The 25367-nt window shown below is 44.3% G+C and overlaps 1 protein-coding gene across 7 annotated transcripts in view; it reads right to left on the bottom strand.

Moving 5' to 3' along the window:
• Window positions 1-25367, bottom strand: part of SLC20A2 (solute carrier family 20 member 2) — a 104419-nt gene that overhangs the window by 54087 nt on the left and 24965 nt on the right. Inside the window, exon 1 of one of the 7 annotated variants that reach the window (XM_067721536.1) lies at window positions 19184-21445. The exons of 5 other annotated variants lie outside the window; for them this stretch is intronic. The gene's annotated coding sequence lies outside the window, so the exon portion shown is untranslated. Of the gene's footprint in view, window positions 1-19183; window positions 21446-25367 lie in introns of those variants that run through there. One more of the 7 variants, XM_067721530.1, reaches the window with a different exon arrangement.

Here is a 25367-nt window from a genome sequence, read left to right as displayed (position 1 = left end):
TTAAACAGCATATTCACAGATAAGCGGAGCGGCCCTGGGAGCAGAGGTGCCTGGAGAAAGGCAGGTGGATGCTGTTCTGATGACGGCAGAGGCAGGGGGACGGGCAGAGGGGACGAGGAGGGGAGAAGAGGGAGAAAATGACGTCAGAAGGCAAGGTGACAACGCAGCCAGAGGTCAGGCACCACCTGGAACAGGGGTTTGGAGGCAGAGGATGCAGATAACAGAGGCAGGAGAAGCAGGTGTCCTCGCTGGGGACTGAGCACGGACACAGAGCCTGGAAACAATGACGTACGACGTGCAAAGTGAACGACGCGGGACTTCCCTGGTGGCGCAGTGGCTAAGCCTCCGCGCTCCCAGTGCAGGGGGCCCGGGTTCCATCCCTGGTCGGGGAACTGGATCCTGCAGGCATGCCGCAACTAAGAAGCCCGCCTGCTGCAGCTAAGACCCAGTGCAACCAAATAAATTAAAAAAAAAAAAAGGGAACGACGCAAACTGGAACAGAAGTGGCCTGGACGTCAGCCAACAGATGCGGCCCCTGCCCAGCCCTGTGTGTCCTTCGCCTCCTCCTTTTCTCTCTGCTGTTAGAAAAGAGCATTTGTTTCTCCTGCCCGGAGAAGGGGAACGAGCACAGGGCCAGTCAGGGCCCCGGGTCCATGCCACTCCAGCCTCCTCCTGGCTCCACAGCCCTGGGCAAGTCATATCAACGCCTCATCTGAAAAGTGAGAAGAACGGCACCCAGCATGGTGGTGGGTGAAGGCCCCCAGCTCAGTGCCAGGGATCCACACGTGGCGACCTGCCGTTACTGGCAGATAAAGCCCTGGGCAATGGTCAGGAAACCTGAAGCCCAAGCCTGGCGCTGCTACTAACTAGCAACGTGACCATGGGTAAGTCCTGTCTCACCATCTGCTAACGGGGACAGGAATAGCAAATCTAATGCATGCAAAGTGTTTTGTAAGTTGCGGGTAGCCTCAGGCAACTTGAAGTTATGGTATCACTGTAGTCACAGGAATTGTAACACAGTGAGGTTCCCAAATCCTTCTAGAAGGATCTTTCTCACTCGTATGCCTCCGTCTCCCTCCAGTGCGGCTCTTCTTCCTCGATGTACCAACTCTGGCCTTGTCTTTGCTTGAAGACTGACATACACTGTAAGGTGCAGGAACTTCTTTGAGGGGAGGAAGGAGGCGAAGAGGTAGAGAAAAAAACACCCTAAAAGGTACTAAGAGAAAAAATCCACACAAAATGGTAAAGCCACTTTGGAAAACAATTTGGTGGTTTCTTATACAATACAGCATACAAGCCAGCAATCCCATTCTGAGGTGTATTTACCCAAGAGAAATGGAAACACACGTCTACACAGGAAACTTTCTGTTCTCTCTCTTGCGTATGGTGGTGGTTATACTACTATGCATGTGTGTCAAAACTCATGGAACTGTACACTTACAGCTGGTGGGCTTGACTGTATATAAATTATGCCTCAATCAAGCGATTAGAAAATAACACTGGAATATATAAATAGGTGAGGTGATGGGTGCACTAACTGACGAGATGACAAGAATCCTTTTGCAATGTAGATGTACAAATACATATCAAATCATCACGGAGTACACTTTATTTTTTTTGCGGTATGCGGGCCTCTCTCTGCTGTGGCCTCTCCCGTTGTGGAGCACAGGCTCCGGACGTGCAGGCTCAGCAGCCATGGCTCACGGGCCCAGCCGCTCCGCAGCACGTGGGATTCTCCCGGACCGGGGCACAAACCCGTGTCCCCCGCATCGACAGGCGGACTCTCAACCACTGCGCCACCAGGGAAGCCCGACACTTTAAATTGTAACATTTAAATGGTAGTATCTTACCATTTTATTTGTCAATTATATCTCAACAGAGCTGAGGAAAAAAAGAAGGAAAACGACAGGGTCATCTTTGATATTTTCCCTTCCTGTACTGCCACACTGTCCCCCCAACCCCCAAGTCCCCTAGGATAAGGTACAAAAGTTATTAAATAGTTAAAAACAGAAAGAAAGAGCCACTCCCTTACCTGAGGAAAGAAGGAACATTCCACTCAGACACAGTAAAACCAGCCAGTGCAACCAATGGAGCCAGGGGTCAGGGGCAGGCTGTCACCCTTGCTCCAAACAATGGTGTCGAGAAGCAAAGAGCACACCAGATCAGAGGAGGACGCTGCACTGCACAGGGAAAGGCCCACAGAAAGGGACTCACACACAGCTTTTCCGAGGCCAGAGACGAGAGAGGAAGGCCTGCTGCTGGGAGAGCCTACTGACCGCCCTTCAAGATGGGCACTTAGTGCTTCCACAGAGAAGAGAACAGCCGGCCTTCCCGTGGAGGTAAGTCTCCATCAGTTCCGTAGGACCCAAAAAGAGGTACCCTTCGAGAGCATTCAAGGTTAGGGCAAATATAAGCATTTCAGCTGAAAATCACTTCTGTGGAGGGCCACAGACTGCAGGTACTTTAAATCTGAACTTGTGGACATCTCACGTACCAAAGCTTCCAGGAGGTCAGTTACAGTAGATGAGCGCATGAGATAATAAAAGTGTCACCTTGTTTGCAACTCCAATACCAAACTCGAAAATCAGTCCAGTAATGTCATCTCCCCAAAGTACAGTCAGAAATGATTTACACAGTTCTGAGCAACGGTGTTTATTTTCATATGAGGAATGGTGCTTGTACGCTTGCCAGGCTGGGCCAGAGGCAGGGCCATCCCAGTCCTCTACCTTGAAGGAGGAGGACTCAGGTAGGGAAGGGGTGTTCTTTATGACATCAGTCTCAAAAGTTCAAGAAAACAAGTAAATAATTTAAAATGTGAATAAACACTCATGTACAAAGATGTTTATTAACAGGGTCATTTATAATGATCATGAAAAAGAGGAAACCACCTAACTGTCCCCGGACAGGAGAATGGCTGCAGAAACACGGGTGACTTCTAAAGATGAAATATTATGGAGTCACTAAAATGGTGTTAACTTGAGAGTTTTACATGACATCGGAACATAGTAATAATCCTAAGTGAAAAATCCGTAAACAAAATGGCCTGGGCCATATTTCAACCATGTTTAAGAATGCACCGGGGGTTTCCCTGGTGGCGCAGTGGTTGAGAGTCCGCCTGCCAATGCAGCGGACACGGGTTCGTGCCCCGGTCCGGGAGGATCCCACATGCCGCGGAGCGGCTGGGCCCGTGAGCCATGGCCGCTGAGCCTGCACGTCCGGAGCTAAGGGACTAAAGAAACAGGCCCAATAAGAGCGACTCTCTCTAGGTGTTCTTTACATTTTTTGATATTATGAAAACTGTTTACAATGAGCAATTACTACTTTCATCAATTAAAAAAAAAAACCTTCAAACACTACAAAGAAAAGTACTTCTTTTTAAAAGTTAGGCATGTACAACCAAAATATGCTTAGTTTTTCCTAGTAAAGAAAATGAATTTCATATGAATCTGTCTGTTTTCAGCCTAGGCCTCTCAGACAATTCTTTCTTCCTTACAACCCACAACTTAAGATGCAGAATACGTCTTCTGTTCTCTTCATTTATCTTATCTTTGTTTTTCACTTTCAAGGCTGTCCCTTCGTTCTGGTGTCTGAGCCCTCGGTGAATAGGTCTCTGCATGGTTTGGGGCCTCGATGTGCAAGAGTCTAAAGGTTCCTCCTCGGTCACACTTGCTCTTTCTCTGGATTCTTTCTTCATCCTTCTCATGCTCCTCTGGAGGTTTTGGCCATCAGGACTGAACTTAACCCAAAGAATAAAGCAATTTCCTGATGGTCCAAGTACTTCACAGTAGTTGAGGTTAATGTTTACAAGAAACAACCTATGATTAACTCTTTTAGCCTATCTTGGTTCACAGAATTAGAGAATCATAAAACATTCGAACTGAAGGGACTTTTAGAAGTTATCTATTCCAATTTTGGTCCTTCTGAAGATGTGACTGTCCTGAGAGTACAGGTTGTGATTACCCACTTACTGTGTAGGCGGCGCTCAAACGAAACCCGTGTGAAGGCAGCAGAAGTGATGCCCCTGGCTGACATGCATCGGGCTTTCTTAATGACACTACTCCTGACCCCGGGGGGGTGGGATACCTTGAGGTCCTGGCCTCAGCCAGGGGTGGGAGGCAGAGACCATGGGGAAAGAGCAGAGGGTGATAAAGAGAGCGGGCTACCAAGAAGGCTGCAGAGCCTGCACCCTGGAACGTTTTCAGGGTCAGCTGATGTCTCAAGTGCTGTCCAGCTCCATTATTTTACATCATCCAGAGACCACAGGGCCGGGAAGAGGCAGTTTAGCCTGGAACTATGAACCACAGGATTGTCCTGTGGGGAGAGGGAGTGGAAATTTCTGACCCTCTCCTGAGCAGTGCAGTCAACGGCCTTCATGAATTTATGGAACATGAACAAACTTATTTTGGTCCTCTAGCTACAGTTTCCACTGCAGAGCCTGTGGGCTCAGCTCTTCTGTACCAGGCCTCATTCCGGATATATTCACTCTCCCTCCTGCATTTTTGTCATTCTGACATTTAAATGTCTTGTTGGCTCATAAAGCGTGTGTGTTATTCAGATGTTTTCCACACAGCCTTTTGCTCCCTGGGAAGGCACTGTCTAAACCTAGTCAGTAAAAATATTTTTTAAAGGATGAAGAAATAAAAGCAAAATTAATTCAAATGAATTAAAAGTTAAAGGAGTTAGGATGATTTGGCCAGAAGAAGGGAAGATTTAGGAGGTCCTACATGACTTACATGAAAAATATTTCTTAGAAACGGAAAGACGGCCTCAGGAGGCATAAGTGTTAGTTTCCTGGAGGTGTTCAAATGGGATCTGAATGACTGAGTGGTGGGTTAGAGCAACAGAGCCCCTACCTATTATTTCCATTTTAAACGGATAATTCAGTGATTCCATGAAAAGGTTACCAAAAGGAAATACATTATCAGCCACTCTTTACCCAGTTGGAGATACAGCAAACACTCTTTCCAACGACAGGTGAATAGATAAACAAGATGTGGCACATACATACAATGGAATATTACTCAGCCATAAAAAGGAACGAAATTGGGTCATTTGTAGACACGTGGATGGACCTAGAGTCTGTCATGCAGAGTGAAGTAAGCCAGAAAGAGAAAAGCAAGTATCGTATATTAATGCATACATGTGGAACCTAGAAAAATGGTACAGACGAACCCATTTGCAGGGCAGGAATAGAGACGTAGACGTAGAGGACGGACATGTGAACACAGAGGGGGAAGGGGACGGTGAGACGAATTACGAGATTAGGTTTGACATAAATACACTACCATGTGTAAGTAAAATAGATAGCTAGTGGGAATCTGCTGTATAGCACAGGGAGCTCAGCTCAGGGCTCTGTGACGACCGAGACGGGTGGGATGGGGGCTAGGGGGTGGGAGGGAGGTCCAAGAAGGAGACGATATAGGTATACATAGAGCTGATTCACTTTGTTATACAGCAGAAACTAACACAACACTGTAAAGCAATTATACCCCAATTAAAAAAAAAAAAAGTCTTTCATTGTAGTAAGAAAAACTACGATCAGGAGGAAAAAACTTTGTAACTGAATGGGTTGCCACACACTGCAATAAGCTCCCACTGGAAATGTGGAATTACTTGCAGTGAAGATTTGAAAAATAGATTATTACCATCTTGCGGAGCGTTTTAGGTGCAATAGTGCTTGAAAGCCAGGGACTAGAATAGCTGAGCTTTACACATTTTCTCCCACTCCAAGACAGAAGTGGCTCCTGAGCGTTTTTCCCTTTCTGTAGGCACTATAGACAGATTCCCTCCAAATATTCTAGGTAAAGTTTTTTCTTCACTCATAACCAAAACTAGATGCATTTTCACGAGCAAACCACTTAACATCCCTTCTATCAACTGGCAAACCTAGGATCACTTGTTCCAGTTCTGTGCCCTGAAGTGTTGGGCTGCTTGGCTAAGTTCCAGGAACTATATTAGGGAAATACTTTCCCTTCAGCCACAGTTTAAAATGGAACTATGTATATAAATAGATATCTTGGTTCTTACATATTTATTTGCTAATTCTGTTCCAAGTATAATGGAAGCTCAATAAAAATGGGAATGACACAAAAACATTGATTCCTGATACCACTACGTATTATTTCTATTAATGGAACATTAGTATAAATAGAAGAGTTGATAGATGAAGATTATTATCTTAAGTATTCTCCATGCTCAACTTATAGCCCCATATTTCTTGTTCTCATTCCAGAGGTTCTTAAGCAATAGTTCTTAGGCAGCAGAAGCAAGAGAGGACAGATAACTATTAAAATGATTTAGTCGGACTTTTTGTGATGTAGCAAAGTCTGTTCAAGGCTCTGAAGTGCCTCATCAGAAGGCTGCAAACGATTCACTTCCACCATCAAGTGCAAAATACAGTGTAAGCAGCCTGAACAAGGCAATAAAGCCATAAATCGTTCATCTGGTTGGTAAGTCAGGTGAAAATTTAGCAGTTCTTCATATCTCTGAGACTATGAAATTAAAGTCTTGTTACTAAATTAAGAAACCAGAAGCATTTACTTGATATCACCTTCAAAGAACCACGGAGACAGAAGTTAAAAAATATAAGAGAGATAAGACAGCTTATAAGGTTTCTTTGAAAATTATTTCCCAATTCTGAGAATGCTCCCGGCACTTCATTCCTTGTGCATGATTAAGATAAACTTTCTTGGGCAAGTCACTAGCTCCCTTTGCCTCAATTTTTCCTTCAGAAAACTTAGAGCTGGGGAGGATGCTTTGATATGAACATAAAGAGCTTTCTTAAAACAACCAGAAAGCAACCAGATATAAGCTACTCTTTAGTGATGTTTTAAATCAGTTAAGAGAAGAAAAATATGTAATTATACTGTCTTTTATCATTACCTACTTAATTACCTTTACTGGAGTTCGTGTGTGGATTCAAATTGCTGTCTTGTGTCACTTCCTTTCAGCCTAATGAACTTCTTTTAGCATTTCTTGTAAGGCAGATCTGCTAGGAGGGGATTCTCTCAGTTTTCATTTACTTGGGAATGCTTTTATTTTGAAAGACAGCTCTGCAGGATGCAGGACTCTCTCGGCACTTTCACACGTCTTCTCACTGCCTGCAGGCCTCCACTGTTCCTGATGAGACGTCAGCTATAGTCTTGGTGGGCTTCCCTCATACTCCCCAGGTCACTTCTCCCTTGCTGCTTTCCGATTTTCTCACTTTCAAAATTTTGACTATAATATGTCTGGGTGTGGATCTCTTTGTGTTTATCCTCGTTGGCGTTTGTTAAGCATTTCGGGTGTGTAGGTTAGTGTCTTTCATCAGCTTGGGGAAGCTGTCAGCCATGACTTCTTCGAGTGTTTCTTCTGCCCCTTTCTCTCTCTTCTACTTCTGGTATTCCCATTGTGACACTTAACAGTGGGCTATCTTTTTCTGAGGTTCTGTTCATTTTTCTTCATTCTTCTCTCTTTCAGTTCCTCAGACCAGATAATCTCTGTCATTCTATCTTCAAGTTTGCTGATTCCTTCTTCTGACAACTCAAATCCACGGTGCAGCCCCCAATGAGTTTTTCATTTTGGCTACTGTACTTTTCCACTTTAAAAAAGTGTTTTAATTGTGGTTAAAATAAACATAAAATTTACCATTTAACCATTTTTAAGTGTATAGTTCAGCGACATTAAGTACATTCACATTATTGTGCAAACATCCCAATCACCCATCTACGGAACTTTTAATCTCAAACGGAAACTCTGTACCCATTAAACAATACTTTTCCATTCTCCCTGGCAACCACCATTTTACCTTCTGTCTCTATGAATTTGACTACTCTATCATATGAGTGACATCATACAGTATTTGTCTTTTTGTGACGGTCTCCATTTCACTTAGCATAATGTCTTCAAGGTGCACCCATGCTGTAGTATGTGTCAGAATTTCCTTCCATGTTTTAGGCTGAGTAATAGTCCATTGTATGTATAGACCACATTTTGTTTATCCATTCATCTGCTGATAGACCTCTAGGTTGCTTCTACCTCTTGGCTATTGTGAATAATGCTATTAAAATGGGTGTACAAATACCTCTTCAGGTCCCTGCTTTCAATTCTTTCGGGTATACACCCAGAAGTGGGATTGCTGGGTCGTATGGCGATTCTGGTTTTAATTTTTTGAGGAACTGCCATACTGTTTTGTACCGCAGCTGCACCACTGTACATTCCCCTAGCAGTGCACAAAGGTTCCAATTTCTCCACATGCTCACCAACATATTATTTTCTATTTTATTTTGTTTTTTAATAGGGGCGTGAGGTGATATGTCTCACTGTGATTTTGCTTTTCATTTCCCTAATGATTAGTGATGTTGGGCATCTCTTCATGTGCTTGCTGGCCATCTGTAAATCTTCTTTGGAGAAATGTCTATTTAAGTCCTTTGCCCATTTTTGAACCAGGTTGTTTTTTGCTGTTGTTGTAGGAGTTTTTTACACATTTGTATTTTGGATAATAACCCTTTATCAGATGCATGATTTACAAATGCTTTCTCCCACTCTCTAGGTTGGCTTTTCACTCTACCGATCGTGTCCTTCGATGTGCAGAGCTTTTAATTTTGAGGTCGTCCAGTTTATCTGTCCTTACTTTTGCTGCTTTTGCTTTTGGTGTAGTATCTACATTTGGTTCTTTTTTTTTTTTTTATCATTTCTATCTCTTTAAGGATAGTCTCTATCTATGCGATGAGTCACTGCTCCCACACTTTCCTTTAATTCTTTAAGAATGGTTTCTTTTAGTTTTTGAACTAAGAAAATAAAATAATAGCTTCTTTGAAGTCTTTGTCTGCTAAGTTCAGTAACCGGGCCCCTCCAAAAGCAGTCTCTACTGCCCAGTTTCTCTAACATGTCCCATAATTTTCTGTTGAAAAATGGACATTTTTAGATAATATATTGTAGCAACTCTGGTTACTGGTTACTCCCTCCCCACCAGAGGTTATCTGTTTGTTTGTTTACTTGGCTGGACTAATTCTGTGTAAGTCTGCTTTCCCTACAGGGTACAGCTGTTGATGGCTCTCCTCAGATATTTCTCCCTTTTATATACTTTAGTCTGGTTTGCTAGGGATCACCCATGGGACAGCATAAGACACTTACTGGTCAAAGGTTGTGCTTAAGTCTCCTTAGCTAGTTAGATTTTCACCCTCTACCATGACGTTTGGGGCTTAGAGACTGCTTTCACAGTTCAGAGAGCAAGGGACGGTGGGAAGGTCTGAATATAAAGGAGCTGCACAGGAGTTGGAATTATTATGTATCCTGGCTGTGCTGGTGGCCATAAAAACCTGAGCATGTGTAAAACCTCATACCACTGTACACCAGAAAAAACGAACTTTACTGTATGTAAATTTTTAAGTGACTGGATTTGCCTTTTAAGAAAAGATACCTCGACACCTGTACTGCTGTACACAGCTGAATCCAATGTGATCATTTGGGTTCTTAAAAGTTCAGTACTTAATAATTAATAGGGGGACAGAAAACAAAATCTTTCTTATTATACTATTGCCTACTGGGGGTCATTTCTTCTCAGAACACAATACAAACTAAACTTAAAAATCCATAGCCTTCTAATGCTTAATAGTTAGTATGATAAGGTCGAGCTTTTATACCTGACCCAAGAAGTCTCTTCTGGATTAGGTCTCGTCATTTTTCTTCAAGTAAAAATTCTGGATTTCCTTAATTGTTACTGACAAGGCCCACAGAGCCTGAAGACACTGAGACTTAAAGATCCAGAAAAATCAAGCGAATGTATACAAAAGTAGAGATGGCAAAAATCGGGGCTGACAGACGGGGTGCGAGGCTGGACGCACTGCCTGCCGGGTCCCCAGGGATCCCCAAGTCTGCACAGCAGGCTGAGGCACACAGTGACAGAACAGCTCAGCGAGCCTCTCTTCCCACACCAGCCGCCACTTTAATTTCAGGTCAAGTTGAAAGCAATCCCTCTTTTTCTTTTTAAACCTTTACGACAGTAGATGAGCTCATTTATAACTCCCAACCACCTCGCTACTCTCATTTTTGCTTTTAATCTTCAGAGTAAAGGCAAAAACAAACAAAACAAAAAGGGAATGAACAAACAAAAAAACAAAAAGGAAGAAACTCAGTCCAAATTTTTAAGCCAAGATTCATTCTCTTGCTCTTACAAAAGTCACCCTTTCCCTCGACAGCCACAAGTTTCTTGCCTTTTCTAATGTAGCCTATAGTTTCACAAAATACTTTTATCTGCTTTATCCCTTTTATTTTATTTTATTTTATTTTTTTATAAATTCATTTATTTATTTTTGGCTGTGTTGGGTCTTCGTTGCTGCACGCAGGCTTTCTCTAGTTGCGCCAAGCGGGGGCTACTCTTTGTTGCAGTGCGCGGGCTTCTCGTTGCGGTGGCTTCTCTTGTTGCAGAGCACAGGCTCTAGGCACACGGGCTTCAGCAGTTGTGGCGCACGGGCTTACTTGTTCTGCGGCATGTGGGATCTTCCCAGAGTAGGGCTCGAACCTGTGTCCCCTGCATTGGCAGATGGATTTTTAACCATTGCGCCTCCAGGGAAGTCCCTGCTTTACCCCTTTTAAAAAGATGCTCTCTTTCTTCCTTTGTGCCACTCAACTGGCAAAGCCTTCTATTAATCAAACTGTGACCACCTGCTTATTCATCTTGATACACATCTGTGCTCTCGCTGTGTGCGGATAGCTCTGTGTCTCACTGAAGTTGGAACCACTTGGTGGCAAGGATGTGCGTAAGTGGCCTCCACGGTCCTCACTGGGAACAGGGCTCCATCCACTGAGTGTCTGACTATCTGGGTTAAACGGTTCACCCACTGCTCTCTTCCCCTCCCCTGCCCAGCAAAAATGAAGATAAACCCATGGGAGATGTGCCTTTACTTCCTCAGGGAGGCAAGAGTGTGGAGAAGGACTACGAGATTATTCCTACTGTGTAAGTGCAGGAGAAAGAGACAAAGATGATGAAGAAAGGAAAGAGAGGATGAGGAGAAGAATGCTCCTTGTAAGGATAAAAACAGTAGGAACGAAACTTGAAAAACCAGCTTTCTCTGTTCTCAGGATTCCAGGAAACACTCCTGATGAGTAACAAAGGTTCTGAACCAAAGACTAGGTCAAAACATGGTTGTACAGGATCCTAGATTCCTTCTGGTTTCTCAAAGCTCTTTGGCTTTAAATTAAGCTTAAGGTATCAGTCCCATTGAAAGTGGATTCAACTGAATCTCAGTCCAGACCTCCGTCTTCAAGTGAACGTGGGGATGGATCCACTCATTTGGGCCGAGGCTTAGGAATAGACCGAAATGAGAGGCCCTTTACATAACCATCAAAAGACTTACCCTCTCGACTCACCATACAAAGCGGGTAGAAAGGGAGGTCTCCTGCTTCTGCTCAAGACTTTCTTAAATCAACGGCCACCCGTACCAAAACACCTCCCCAAAACAGCCTTCTGATTAAGGCCACAGGGACATCCTGGCAGCCTGTGGCAGAAGTAACTAAGACAGCCGGTGCTCTCCTACAGGGCCATCACTCACCTCAGTAAACGCTGCTGAGATACACGCAGATACCACACGGTTAAGTACTGTGGAAACGCTACCCGAGGCCCCCAGCACATGGTTCTACCACCCACTACTATGGATCTGTGATCCAGGATGGCCCCTGACAAAACTTAAGTGGGTAATCGTAACACCAGGCACACCATTTTAATGACTTTATAAAATATGCTGGATTCCCCAGCTCCCTGCCTTTGCTCTCCACATAACACTGAACCTGAGACCCTGGCCCATTTGACATTCATGTGAGAGTTCACAGAACCTCCAGAGCACCCAGCAGTGACAGCAGACCCCTGCCGAATGCCCTTCACACTGCAGAATTAACAGGATCAACCTTCACTGGTAACTGCTACACATCAGCCTATGAGGGCCTCTTCCCAAGAAACAAGATCTCAAGTCTCTGCCTTACAGTTTTCCACTGTAAAAATAATATGCATGCATATAAAAATTTTGGTAAATACGGAAAAGGAGAAAGTAAGGCAAGGAACAATGTTCCTAGCCCACCACTGCAAAATGACCATTGTTTCTGTGTACATTTTGCTGTACTAGTTTTATCCACAGGGGTAGGCATTAATTATGTAAGCCACTGGGAGGCCACTGGTGAATTAAATAAAATATAGAAGTCAAAATAAAAATGAGTTACAGGGCTTCCCTGGTGGCACAGTGGTTAAGAATCCTCCTGCCAATGCAGGGGACACGGGTTCGATCCCTGGTCCGGGAAGATCCCACATGCCGCGGAGCAACTAAGCCCATGCACCACAACTACTGAGCCTGTGCTCTAGAGCCCGTGAGCCACAAGTACTGAGCCCCTGTGCCACAACTACTGAAGCCCATGTGCCTAGAGCCCATGCTCCGCAATGAGAAGCCGCCTCAATGAGAAGCCCACGCACCGCAACGAAGAGCAGCCCAGGCTTGCTGCAACTGGAGAAAGCCCGCGCGCAGCAACGAAGACCCAATGCAGCCAAAGATAAATAAATAAATAAATTTATTAAAAAGAAATTAATTACAACAGTTCCTTTTTGAAAAGAAAGTTTTTCATTATTACATAAGTAATATATGCTTGTTGAAGAAAAAATGTCTAAAATACAGGTAACCAAAAAGCCAGGGGGAGAAACATCATGCATGAGCTCATCTCCTACAGATAACTACTGTTTATATTTGGTGCACTGCGTTCTTTTTTTATGTACATATAAATGCCTTCCTTTTAAAACAGGAATTAAAGCCATTAGCCCATTTAAAAATGCCTTCCATTCAAAAAATGAGGTGATACACGTTTTCTGTAACCTGCTAGTTTTACTCCATGTACATCCAACATCTTCATTTCAAATGGCTGCAGTGTGTTGCATTATATAGCAACACCATAAATTATTTAACCTGTACCTTTTTTGGTTGTCTCTGGGGATCTTTTATGAATTATTAGGTAATTCTTGTGTAGTCTAATAACCAGCTAAGGAGTTTTTTTTTCCTCTCCTTTCAAAGAAGTTAAATTTTTTGACTCAACAACTACCATGAGACAAAGTTAATCCCAAACCACTTAACCACTCTCATTTTTAAAAAAATTTTTTTAATTAATTAATTTACTTTTGGCTGTGTTGGGTCTTTGTTGCTGCACACCGGCTTTCTCTAGTTGTGGCGAGCGGGGAATACTCTTCGTTGCAGTGCACGGGCTTCTCATTGCGGTGGCTTCACTTGTTGCGGAGCACGGGTTCTAGGCGCGCAGGCTTCAGTAGTTGTGGCACGTGGGCTCAGTAGTTGTGGCTCGTGGGCTCTAGAGCGCAGGCTCAGTAGTTGTGGCGCACGGGCTTAGTTGCTCCGCGGCATGTGGGATCTTTCCGGACCAGGGCTCGAACCCGTGTCCCCTGCACTGGCAGGCAGACTCTTAAACCATTGCGCCACCAGGGAAGTCCCACCACTCTCATTTTTAATGACACATCTGAGGACTAGATATGACTGATTTTAGAAACAAAATTACTTTTGCCAGGGCGAAATACCCAAGAAGACTATTTTGTCATTTCTCTTTGCACAGAAACGAAAATAGCCTTTTGCCTGCTACCATGAAGAACCAAATCAAGCAGCCATTTGGATTTCCTCTACTGGATATATAGTTATTGAGAGTTCAGGGGTTTTAAAGACAGTATTTTCTATTCAGAGACTGATCCAGGGCGTTAGAAGTCAGCCGTCTCTGCTCTCTGAATCACTAAGACAAACCTGTCCTCTCTGTGTGCAACCACCACAGGGACCAGGTCTCACATACTCTGTGCGTAGATGTAGAACGTGACAGCACACGCGGCCTCATGTCTGAGAAGTCAGGTTTTTCCAACATAACGAGGTCTGAAGACTCAGTGACAGCCTTGGAATACTCACCTGCCACCTTCACCCTCTGTCTCCCATGACAAGGCAAACAAGTCTGCACCAGACTGCCCTCACTTGAAGGAATGTTGAATACTCTGCAAATGTGTGATAAAGAGCAGCTATGAAAGCTAAGGATGCCACTATCCCAGTTCTCAGCGCTGAGCTCTGAGGGCCTCAGAGCCTGGCTAAGGCAGGACGTGGCCTCTCTGGGGACAACAGTGTGATCCAGGTGTGACACTTTCTAGGCAACACTGGCAAAACATGTCCTCAGAGAACCCTTTCTTCACTCTGATCACAGGAAGCTCAGATTGTCCTAAACGCTATACAAAGTGTAACAGACACACTCTCCGTAGTTTGTTTTCAACCCCAGACAACTCCATCAAGCAAAAGTACAAAGGAAAAATACACAAAAGGGCAAAGACAACTAAATTAAGATGAATTTTTTTTTTTTTTTTTTGCGGTACGCGGGCCTCTCACTGTTGTGGCCTCCCCCGTTGCGGAGCACAGGCTCCGGATGCGCAGGCTCAGCGGCCATGCCTCACGGGCCCAGCCGCTCCGCGGCATGTGGGATCTTCCCCGACCGGGGCACAAACCCACGTCCCCTGCATCGGCAGGCGGACTCCCAACCACTGCGCCACCAGGGAAGCCCAAGATGCATTTTTATTATGTGCAAAATGGGGGGCTGCGCGGGGAGGAGAGGGACTCTTAGGAATAAGTACCTGGACTGGGGAGGGTCAGAACTGCCAGCTGCCCGATTCGAGATCATTAATTACATGGGCAAGGGCGGCGCACCTGTGGCCTTGGACGGTGCAACAGAATAATTCACTAGGTATTTGTGTTAAGTGCCTACTAGGTGTCCCGTTGGTTGTCTGCTGCGGATACAAAACAACAGGATAAACAGGCCCCTATCCTCCGGCTCTAAGGGAGACCCACTACCACAATATATTTAGGTCCCCCTGTCCCCAGCTTCCAGGTGGCAGGTGGAACTCCCCGTGCAGGCACGAGGGATGGCATCCTGCAGGCAGAAGGGACAGAGTTGGGAAGATGGGCTGGCATCACACTGCCCCGTCCCCACGCTTCTTCTGAAATGGGGAAGAGTCCCCCCTGAAATGGGGACTGTCACAGCAGTCTGTGGCACAGAGGGGTCATGGGCCAACATCAAGGGGCTCCCCATTTTCACAGCTGCCCAAACTTGCCCCCAGGTGGCTGCTGAGAAGTCACACGGGGAGCAGACAGTCTATTTAATGACACTGTGATAGAGCAAAGGCAGGAGATAAAACACAATATGACTTCTACCACAATATCTCATCTGTTCCTCATCTGAAACGGGCACTGTCTTAACTACTGAGTTCAGAAAAGTAATTGCAAAATTATCCTGGGTAATTATTAGTCTTCTCTCAGTGACAGAGGAAATCCAGCGCAAAGTTAGGGCTAGAGGGGGCTCTGACAGGTCATTTAACTCCTGACTTCAGACAGAATATTGAAAACACTGCAGACAAATATAAACCCATTTTTAGATGACTTCAGGAAAACCGTTTACATTTTCCAGTACCCAAGTTCCCCATTTTGTAATACTCGTCTTTGTACCTCATCTAGTGGTCCTCCAACTTCATCCGAATCACTTGGGGGGCTAGCTAAACCCAGATTGCTGGGTCCCACCCACACAGTTTCTGAATCAACAGGTCTTGGGTGGGGCCTGAGAATATGCATTTCTCACAAGCTCCCAGGTGGTACTGATGCTGAGGGTACTAGGACCACACATTGAGGACCACGGTTCTAACTGAACCCTTACTGGACCGAACCCTTACATCCTCAACAGAACTGGATACTAGCTGGCCATCGTCCCCTGGTCCAGAGGCACACAGACACTGGAATAACAATCCAAGAGTCCCCTGGTCATTTTTTTCCCTTCAGCCTAAATAACAGAAATTCCCTAACATCTTATTAGAGGCATCATTTTCCAACCCTTTAATCATTTGTGAGGTTTTCTGTTGGGATCTCTCCAAGTCCCTTTTAGTTGTGGAGCCGTGAACTAGACCCGGAACCTTAGTCAGAGATGGGATGAGGTTGAGTATAAAGGGAAAATGACTCACAGATTCATACCACATCCTCCTTTTATTAACCTCCAATACCCGAGCTTGCCTTGTTACTCCCTCTGATTCCTGCCCTTCTGACACCGTTACAGGCTGCAGTAATGCTGAGTTGACCTTCGAAACGCCTTTCTTCAGAGAAGCTCAGAGCACTTCTCTAACTAACACAACTGTTGACTCGACATCCCCAACCAGATTGGGGATGAAGTAACTTGTTCAATCGTGTATCAGTTTAAGAGGGAGAGAAAATCGGGAACCCAAATTCAGGTTTCCATCCAGACATCACTCTGTGGAGAAAGATGCCCCTTACTTTTATTATACCGCTTTTTTATTACTTTTATTATACCGCTTTTATGCAGTATCAAGTTTCCTCCTTTATAGACTAATAAACAGTCCCTTTCCAGGTGCAGGTGAAACTCCTGATCTCCTTCCCTGCGTGGGGAATCGTCCCAGAGACCTGCGGTTGTGGATCAGGCCCTGGGGGCCATCCCCCTCTTACCTCCATCACTTCCCCAGCTGCTGGAAGAGACAGGGAAGCAGGGCCCCGTGGCACTGCCGGCTGCCTGAATCCTACAAGGCGGAAGCCCAGATGGACTGAAAGCAGCCCACGGGTGACCCCCGACCCTCCCCATTTGTCTTCCTTTCCCTCCTTCTATTCCTTGCTCTGCAGGTTTACTCAGTGTGCAAGTCGCGGCCCAGGCTCTGTCCCGCCTAATTTGAGCATGTGGGCTCTTTGAGAGTAGGAACTATGCTTTCTTTGTGCATTGTATGGCTCTGGGGGTGCTTAATACATGCTAAATAGTAACAGCCGTCCCAGCATTTCCAGAAGCAATCGGCATTCCTGCCGAGGGCCAGATCCTATTACCATACACTTGTGCCCAAGACAGGCAGCGCTGAAGACACCCCTCTGCTCACTGCTCCTTTCATCCGGAACTCAATGTATCAAATCCTATTCCTGCAAGAGTCCCTTCTGAAAGAACATTCTAGAAGTGTGATCACTGAGCACATGCATTAGGCTCCCAACCAAAAGGCAACCTGTTAGATAATGTAAGTCTAGCCACACAGTTACCTATTAAAAACCGCAGGTGGATGAAGGGGAGCCAGAGAAAACGTTCCTCTCCACTTCCCTGAAAACCCCTCAAAGCTTCAGAGCAGAAGACTCTTCTCTAGGAATGAGGTCACAGTAAAAGAAATCTACTGTAATCAGGAGTTACTCTGTCAGAGCCTCTGGGGCTGTAACTATTTTAAGGGGGAAAGGACTAGGACAGAAGGGCGGGCTGCCAGGGAGAGCAGCTTAAACAGGGCTGGAGGTCACACCTGTACAAAGTTAAGTGCAGCAGGCTCAGGTGTGCCCGGCACACGGCTGAAACCACGGGTCCCGGGCTCCTTCCACAGGCCACAAAGCTGCCCATGTTTCTCAGCATCTGGACCCCCTGTTGGTGACTCTAGGTTGAGCTCACTGTGATTGGTCACGGCCAAGGTCACAAGTAGTCAACAGAGCCTCTTCTCAGGAGGGCACCGAGACCACTGTCCCTTTACCAGCCCCCCCCCAGGGTGAGCCGCAGGAGGAGAATCGAGGCTCCAGCAAACAGGAGAAATTCCCACCCTGACACTGACATCACCTCCTGGCCTAGATCACTCTCTCAAAGCGCATAAATCACAAAAGCAAACACTCGGAGAGTGTCTACGAGCATTTTAGTAACTCCTCCTAAAAGAACATACGCTTCCTTGTAGTAAAAACACCTTGGGAAACTTCCTTCTGTTAAATTAAAAACATGGATAAGTCTTAAACAGCTTTTCTTTTTTGCAGGACTAAACTACAATTGAGCGGATGAATAATAGCTTGAAAAGGATCTAATACGCAACCACAGTATACCTCTAGAAACACTCCACTGAGACTCTGATGGTGCCTTATTAACAGTCGAAAGTAAGAACAGTTACTCTCTTTGGATAAAAGTATATATTCTGAAGAATATCCTGGAACAAAGTCGCTTTAACTGCTGAAGATGACATTACAGACTTCTCTGTTATAATTACAATGAATCCGGATGGCAAGTTTCTCTTCTACTCAATAAAAAGACTTAAGTTTAAAAAAAAAAAAAGTTTATTTCTAAAAATAGCCCAAGAACTCAGTTCTATTTTCCCATCTTACATTCTTTTCCTACTAAATGTACCACTGAAACATTTCCTTTCATTGTTGGCACCTTGGGTTGTTCGGATTTAAAATCAGACAATACATACTAACAAAGAAGTCTTTAAATGCAGCTTTCCAAATGGAAAATGGCATCTGAGGGCAAGCCTTCCTCCCGGCCCACAGATGATGGAGCCCTAACGCCTGGGAGCAGCTACTACCCCGTTAGAACTGTTTCATTAAAATCAACATTCCCAGGGGGGAGATAATTTACGTATTAATTGATAAAGAAATTCCTGCCAGGTTCTGTGTCATAAGCAAGTTGTTTGGCATGAAGTCAGAGTCTTCTGAATTAAAACACACTTTGAACTAAGCAAGGTGATTCAGACTTAATTGAAAATATTCTACATTAAAATCTTTAGTTTTCTTCAGTCCGAATTTAAGCCGGCGACTTGTTACATTGAAAGCAGTTAAGATTAGGGAATTCTTCCAGAAGATAATTTCAATTACTTTCCAAAAGCTTCCTCCTAAATTCATTTTATTTTTTAAGGGCTTCTCTTTAGGAGTATATGGATTTAAGCACCAAATCGTCCTTTAACAAAAACTGTCCATCTACACGTTTTACAAAATTACATTTGACACTCCCATTATTTCTGCACATAAACTTGTAGCTCACAGTAAGTGTAACAGGAATCCACTTTCAACATTTCTTTTCCCTCTAAGAGTTAGCTAACCATTGAAAATAGAGCTCAATGACACACCATTCCATTAAGCAAATATCTGAGCAGATAAAGTATATAACAATCCACAGACTGCCTTTGCAAAGATAAAAATAGTAAGAATCACATACTTTCTCTTGGGAACATCGAGTAAGGCAGGTTTCTTGCATTAGGGATACATTTAAGGAAAGCCCCTTCGCCACCATTCTTAGAAGCCTCTAAAGTGCCCACCCCAGAGTTCCCAGTTTTCCCAAGAGATAAAAAATTACTACGACAGCAACATTAGGAAGATTTAAGGAGAAAAGAACAAAGAGAAATCTGAAAGATTCACCCAGTACTCACAAGTACTTTCAAAGAAAATCGGGGCTGCAGTTCTTCAAAGACTGCTCTCTGGGGACCACCGACACAACCTGAGTCTAAAATAGACGCCTCTCACATGGGGCGGAGAAGTCACATTTCAGCTTGCTAACTTCTACTTGGGTAAACAGTTTTACAACTCATAGAACGAACCCTGGCTAAAATTAACTGCACCGGCGCAGCGGGCAGGAACTCGCTGATCTGCATCATGTGTGCGGGGATTTATTCACTGGGACAACATCGGTGTCCTCTTAATGGGAGATCTGGCCAAGGGGCGTGCCCTGGGGAACAATACGGAGCATCATGATTATGCTAATTATTGAATTCAGTCCCATGGTGCTATCTCCTTTTACGCTGTTTTCCTGTTTTCGCAAGTACTGACAGAGGGAGAGAGAGCAAGCTCTTTTTCACAGCAGGCGTTCACTTGATTTTTAAGCACTTTCAAATCAGACAAAACTTTGGCAACAAGGTGGCAGTGCTGTATGCTCTTCACAAGGAAAAACCAAGTAAAGGGATATTCTGTCAGATTATTTACACAGCATGATTAGACGTGGTACTACGTGAAATTACACAGGCATCAAAGACACATACCAGTAAGTCTACCAACAAAGAGCGGTAAGTGAAAGCTCTTTTTCTGATATATAATGAACGAATTTCGTTTGCCTTCTGGCTTTGTCTTCTGCATCTCCCAACGAGCCGCTGTGAGGATACAGGTTCACTAATAAATTACAACTGAGAACAAATATCTCAAATATTTGCAAAAGGCATCGTCCTTAGCGAGAAGCATGTTGAAGTGTACTTAACTGCCTGGCTGTCTGGAACTGGTAAACTGTCCTTTATAGGTGACAGACCGCCTATAAATCATGTTGAAGCTCAAGTTCACAGTTAAAGACCCCAAGTACATAGCTGATATTCAAAAGAAAACTGGAAGTAACACGGAACTTTCTTTGGAAAATACAAGTTGCCTTAATAAGTACAACTTGGATCAAAGACACAGAACTGCTTATCTACTCAAGATGGTTCAGACTAGTCTGTGTAGATATTTAAGTTCTTATGACACATTTTGCTCTTACTGGACACTTTATGAGAACTATCCAGGCACACTACCAACATCAATCAAATCTCCAAACATCTCTGGGAGATGTCATTTTCCCATTTTGTTTTTTAAACAGATGGGTAAACAGGGAAATTCAATGCCTTGTCCAACGCTTCTCACTGAATCAACACGGGATTATTCCACCTCTGCTCCTAACCTCTCTCTGACATGTCTTCCATGTTAACTATTCAGCTATAATCCTACAAATCTTTTCAGAGCTGTCTGTTTTCCCAATTTTAAAATGTCATATGTCAGTTTAGATTTCAAGAGATTTATTCTGCTCAGCTCCCAGATCCCAGGTCTGAGCTCTGAGGCTCACAGCCCAACTCCCTGGTACAGGCAGGTGACATGGACCCGTAAGACCTGGCTGTGTCCTTATGAAGCACTTGGCCACCTGTGGCACGCCACCCAAAGTGGCGAACGGGCTGGTTCTCACTGGCATGAGCTGGAGCCACCAGCACAATCCCCCTCCCGGCTGTTTACAAAAACTGCTGGCTGCCAGTCCGGGCTTCCACCCCCAGGCCCAGGCTTATGCGGCTATAGCCAGCACGTGCTCACCCCCGTGAGATGGTAGCTGCCCTGCATTCACCATCCCAACCCGTCACTGGAGTGGGCCCCCCCGACTCTGCGCCAAAAGGAAAGAACTTATCGCAGATGGCTGACCTCTGATTAACATGATCACTTCTCAGTGATCCACAGCGGACTTACTCTGGAATTCTTAATGCCAAAGGAGGACATCAAGACGCTATTTTTGACACAATTATCCTTATCCTATTATGTCACAGTTCAGTCAAAGAGTTTCTAAGCCAAAACATTATTTCTAGCCTAAATTGAAAAAAAGAAAAAAGCCAATACACCGTAAATACTTATGCCTAGGATCTGCCATCGGAGAGGGTCAGGATGATGGGCCCACATCCCTTACACTGAAGGCAGGAGACGCCGAGCAGCTTTCCAGTTCTTCACGTATCAAATATGCTGAGTATGACTCCACTGTTGCTTTCAACAGAGGCCACAACTGTTCCAAAATGCAAGAACTAAAACATTCCAAAGAAAATAGTGTATCCTCCAATGTACGAGTCACCCTGCTGTTTCCTTTTCATGAGTGAAAAGAATGTGAGAGTCATCTGGACTCTTGTTCCAGGCATACCTGTGACAGCAGAGAAAAATCTCTGTGCCTCATTTCAAAGCAAGGTAAAGCCTCCCGTTCGCTGTCATGAACTGTGGGTGGTGGGCAGGAGGCAGAGGCAGAGCTATGTGCGTGGGGGCCGGCGCCTCCGGGCTCTTCAGCCCGACAGACCCATGAAATCCAGACAAAGACAACTGTTCTGACAAACTCACGTTACTGGACTGGCCTGGATCACGACCCTCCAGAGCAGCTACCTCTATAATTTAAAATTTTCTAGTCACGTTAAAAAAGTAAAAATAAACAGGTGAAATTAATTTTAATAACATTTTTACTTAACTCAATACATCCAAGATGCCGTCATTTCAACATGTAATGAATATAAATATCGCCAGTGAGAGGGTGGGAGACATGGAAAGCCGAGGAACTCAGACAAACAGGAAGAATATGACTCAGAAAAGAGAAAGGACTAAAAGGAGGACAAACAGACCAAAAGGAGGAGAGATGAAAAGAAGAAAAGCGTTTCTCCCTGGGTATGGAATCGAGTTATAGAATCATGTAACAAACACTGTTCCCGGAATACTGGAATGTTGCCGTTCTGGGACGTGCTGCTGGGGATACAGAAAGGAAAGACAAGGTCTCTATGTCAAGGAGCTCACGGCTGAGTGGGAGGGACGGACCCCCCCAGCCCCAACCTGGCAAATACACGGTTCTGGTAAATAGGGCGATGCAGTTATGTGCTGTGGGCCATGGGAGCACAAGGAAGGGGGGCAGCTTCATTTTTAAATGAAGGTTATTTCTAATGAAATTTTTTTATTGAAGTATAGTTGACTTTCAATTTTGTGTTACTTTCAAGTGTACCGCTAAGTGATTCAGTTATATACATATAGATATTTCTTTTTCAGATTCTTTTCCCACATAGGTTTTTACAAAATATTGAGTAGAGTTCCCTGTGCTCTACAGTAGGTCCTTGTTGTTTATCTACTTTATATATTGTAGTGTGTGCATGTTACTCCCAAATTCCTAATATATCTCCCCCCACTGAAATTTTAAATATATGTCCTAGAATATTTCAGGATTCTGAATTTTATTTTGGACTCCAGAACAGTCATAGATAGATTATTCCAAAATATTTAAAAATGACATCTGGAACCAGCAGTAAAGTTTCCCCTCTGAGTTATTTATCATCTTCATTACACCTGGTTATTTGGCCTAACTAGTGAAGGCACAGGGCAGGAGAAAGGTAGGAAGGGGAAAAAATTCACATCTCACCACGGTCCCCAGGTTTTCAGAGGATGGCATAAAGTACTCAAAAACTTCGTGCTGAAAAAAACATCCCCAGCCCACTGGGGAGAAAGTCTTCTTTGGACCATAGCTGGGGAGTCAGTAAGACGGTTCAAAAGGCAGCCCCACCCACCAACTGTATGACCCCAGGCAGCTCAGCGGGCCTGTGAGTCTGCTTCCTTGCCACCCATAAAACAGGGGCAATGGTGCGACAGCAAGGGGCAGCGTGAGGACTCCGGGCCGGCCAGGCGCCCGGTCAGGCACGGCCACGCACGCGCTCTCAGTAAACCACTGCGCCTTTAGGGTCGCACCCTTTCCACGTTCAGTGCAGTCCTCGCTGAAGACCGGTTTGGGATGTTACTGAGTGAGGATGAAAGCCTCCCGACTTTCATTCTTCAAAGCTTCAAAACAGAAAAAGTTGAAAGGGGCTTCAAACAACTGTTAAGTATTTCAGGGAAGCCAGGGTCTGCCAACCGTCTCTGAAAACCCTGCGGCCTGGACAGCCTGCTCAGTTCTCCTCCATTAGAGCAGCTCAGGCCGCAAGCCTAAGGCTGGATCAGTTTAGGGACACTGACCAACAGTACGCACAGATTTCATATCTGGCAGGTGGTGCAGTAATAGCCCCCTATCTGTTCCTGCTTCCCTGTACCCACACCCTGGGGGAGCCCCTGCCCACACTGACCTGGGCTTGGCCTGCAGACATCACCCAAAGACTTAAGGGCGGGCCCAGGGGAGCCTGCCGCCTCCTGCTGCACTTCGGAGCCCTGAGACCACCACCTGGAGACTCCGGCTATAGGCTTCTGAGGATGAGACCACGCGGACACAGGCTTGCCCTCTGCCACTGAAGCCCCACCCCGGGCAGCCCGACGATGGCCCGACGGGCCAGGAGGCCATCCCAGGCCTTGCGGCCCCAGCCAAGCCACCAGCTAACTGCAAAGACCAGCCGGGCTAGCTCCAACCAGAAGAGCCACCAGGGTGACCTCCCGAACTGCGAGACAGAAGGTTTCCTTTTCCCAGCTGCTAGAATTAGGTGGCTTGTTATATAGCAAAAGCTCACAAACATACAATCTTCAAAAGGTCTGTAACAGTCCATCCCTTTACCTCCAAACGAAATCCTTTAAGACTAATCTACGTCTATCTTACTCTTAAAAATTCACAATTGTAGCTTAAAAAAATCCACAATTCTGATTACTACATTTACTTTGTCATCTCCACTATCACGTTAATCAAACTAAAATGAAATAGTGATATGGTCTGATGATAAAATTGCTAAAATGTAAGTGCTCTGTTTATTTCATCTTATAATTGGAAACAAATATAAGTGGGCTTTGATGCTACAACTCCCTGTGCTAAAGTAATGACTTCTCCATCCTGGCCTTCAGAGTGATTACATGGGCAGAGTTCACAGCCTTTCAGTCTGTCTTAATACTTCAGAAATGGATTAAGAGTACCATTTACACACACATGAGCAGAAAAATCTGACTCAAAGAATAAACCACTTTTTCTCCAGCATTTTTTGCAAGCTAAAAATATATATACACATAGTAGCAAGTTCAAGACAGTTCTTTTTAAAGCCTTTGATAAACAGCTAATTCTGCATAATCTATAACATAATTATATCAGGACTATGAAAACAAAGGCAGCATTATTACTGCTGTTGTTTGAATACTTATTTTAACAGAGTTAATTTTTTAAGTATCTTAGAAAATTTAAAATTTTTAAATTTTTAAATTTAAAAATTTTTAAATTTCAAATTTAAAAATTCTAAAATTTCTAAATTTTCTGGGGAAAATTTATCCTCACCATACATTCCTAATAGTCACATCCATTTAACAAACACTCGTTAAACAGCTGCTTCCTGCCACTAAGAAACTCCCAGGCATTTGCAAGATTTGAACAAACGGCAGGCGGCCCAAGACTATAGCAGAAAATGGTGTTAATGAGAGTTCTACCTTCAAGAGGCTCATAATCTGATAGGAGACATGACAGTATATATATAAACCTTTCTACCATATAAGAGGGTAATCAGTAAGCATCCCAAAGGGTGAAAATCCTTTCCAGTAGGAATCTAAGAAAAGAAGAAGAGGCTTCTAGTTGGGTTAGTCAAGAAAGGCATCTTGGAGAAAGTGGCATGTGAACTGAGCCTCTGCCTGCTGATAAGCTTTCAACAGTAAAAGGAGTGGAAAGAACATTATACAGAACCAACAACGTGAGCAAAGACACGAGAAAAAGGGAGGCTGTGATGCATGTCTGTAGAATGTATGTCTGGGAAATGGATTTCAGCTCTATCAATTAATAGCTGTTTAGATCACTAATAAAGTTCCTTAATTTCTCCAAGTTTATGCTGTAAAGTGTCCAATGATTGTGTGGAGTCCAGAGCAAGACTGCCCGGGTTCCTTCGAGTTTCAACACTTAATAGTTGTTGACCCTGGGCAATTACTCTCTCTGTGTCTCAGTTTCATCATCTTTAAAATGGGCATAACAATATACAAATTTCATAGGGTGATTATGAAGATTAAGTAAGTTTATATTTGTAAAGCATGCAGAACAGTGCCTGGTGCTTAATATATAAATAGTTTGTTAAATAAACAAACTCATGTTTATGCATACATAGCAAGATAGATAGTTAGATAGCTAGACCAGTAGACAGATGTGTATCAATACAG

Source organism: Pseudorca crassidens, chromosome 21 (assembly GCF_039906515.1).
Source record: "Pseudorca crassidens isolate mPseCra1 chromosome 21, mPseCra1.hap1, whole genome shotgun sequence".
NCBI classification, from domain to species: domain Eukaryota; kingdom Metazoa; phylum Chordata; class Mammalia; order Artiodactyla; family Delphinidae; genus Pseudorca; species Pseudorca crassidens.
Note: the sequence above shows the minus strand (reverse complement) of the source record. Positions and strands in the feature narration are given on the sequence as shown.